The following is a 1,913-nucleotide window of genomic DNA, read 5'->3' as shown; positions in this document are numbered from 1 at the left end:
AAGAGAACAAAGATTAAGCACAGGTGAATTAACAGTGGTGTGAGTTAAGCCAGGAGTATCTTCCAGGTGAGGACTCACAGAAGGTGGCTAGGCCCTGGTGCTCTGAGCTGGCACCACTGCAGGCACTGCCATCTGCACCCAAACTCACTGCTGCACACAGGCTCTCACATCCCTAGACCACTAACCCTGCCCTGCCTTACTTTATATGTAAAATGCCTCTAAATCTGCACATGCTGGGGCTGGGCAGAACATTTGAAAGAAGTGTCACTGCAGAGTTGATCTATCCTTACATTCTTCCCCAAACACTGATTCCACAGCTGCCAGAGTGTTGCTCCGACCCCCCTTGGCTGACAGAGGCTGCAGGCTGAGGCACACCACAGGTATCACTATGCTGCCAAAATCCTCACTGCTTTCAAGCTTGATCAATTTTGAACATTTAATTAATCCAATTTCCCCTTTCAAGTCATTAAATCAAACCCAAGTTTTGGTTGTCAAACAGGGTTGTTGGACGACTCACACCACAACCCCAGCAGCTGTGCCATGGGACTGGCACAGCAGCAACACCATGGAAGCACATGTAGGATCACTGGATGTAAACCTGGGAGAGACACATCCACACTGCACACAGACACTAAAATCTTTGGAATTTTATTACAAAGAGAAAAACAGTAAGTTAACAATCCCCAAAGAGGAAACTTGCAAGTGGTTTTCCCACAAATGAGGCCTGGATTGAGCAGTACAAGCCCAGTAAGAAATCCCTATCCACGTGCAGAAATCCCTTCAAATCTCAAGAGACACCAGCAACCAGCGACTTGTGTGTCATAATGAGAAGAGAGAGGAAGAGTTTGGACCCTGAACATGGAAGAAAGAACCATGCCTGCATCAATTCTGTTTAGAGGCCACTTAAGAACAGCCCGACACACATCCATGTTATCCAATACAGAAGCTCAATTAAAGATTGATGTTTGTGCAATTTTCAAAGTCTTGTGATTGCAAACATTCATAAGCAGTCACAGCAGACAACTACTGATGGACTAAAATCCCAGAATCACGTAATTTCTTTCAGAATGTGCCAGTCTTTACCCAACTATACATGGCCTATTTTTTGTGGTACCTCCAGAATGCAGGAAACAATGAGCTTAAGAAAAAAAATCATACACAGAACAGGCTCCTACACAGCAATATCAACTCACTTTTCATTTCTTAATTACTTGGCAAAGAGAACAGAAGTTTATCTTTGAAGATCAAATAAAACTATGCACATGTTTAATCAAAACATCTTTCTGAAGAGTTTACAACTTTAATCCAGACTTTCTAACCTTCTCAGTGATGGAAATTCTCTTCACCTTCTCCAAACATCAAAGCACAGCAGTTCCTGTGGGGTTACAAGCAAGGAGTTTACACTCTCTGTGTTTCAGTATTTTGAATAAGAACAGTGAGAGCAGCAGTCAATTGCAACAGCTCCTGATGCCCCTGCAATGACTATGTAAATACATCCCATTTCCTGCCAGCACCAAATAAGAATGTCTTTCAACAGTCTTTTCAAGCTTAAATCCTCGATAAGACCCAGTGAGTTAATACACCATCATAACCAAACATTTCTGTTAGCATACACAGGATATACACTGAAATAATCAAGTCCAAACAAAGCTCTCCCAGCTCCAGGAACTGTAGGTGCTGTTCTCAGCCCTAGACAACAGTAACAAAACAAAAAACCAAGAGAAGGTGCACATGTTAATTTAGGATTGCAAGGATTTGTATGGTTTTCCTGAAAGACACAGAATCAGGATCAAAATAAGAATGCACCCACACCCCTATGGACACTGTGTGGGGAACTCTTTCAGAGGGAAACAAGTCAAGACAGTCACAAGATGAAGACAGAACAAAAACAAACACCCCAGATTTTTGAGCAT

At 42.6% G+C, this 1,913-nt stretch overlaps 1 protein-coding gene across 1 annotated transcript in view; it reads right to left on the bottom strand.

The window, feature by feature from the left end:
- The window catches only part of RPRD1B (regulation of nuclear pre-mRNA domain containing 1B), a gene marked incomplete at its 5' end in the record, with an annotated part of 22,132 nt that overhangs the window by 1,295 nt on the left and 18,924 nt on the right, over positions 1 to 1,913 (bottom strand). The gene's annotated exons all lie outside the window — the stretch shown is intronic.

This window comes from Acanthisitta chloris, unplaced genomic scaffold (assembly GCF_000695815.1).
Source record: "Acanthisitta chloris isolate BGI_N310 unplaced genomic scaffold, ASM69581v1 scaffold29635, whole genome shotgun sequence".
Lineage (NCBI taxonomy): Eukaryota > Metazoa > Chordata > Aves > Passeriformes > Acanthisittidae > Acanthisitta > Acanthisitta chloris.
Note: the sequence above shows the minus strand (reverse complement) of the source record. Positions and strands in the feature narration are given on the sequence as shown.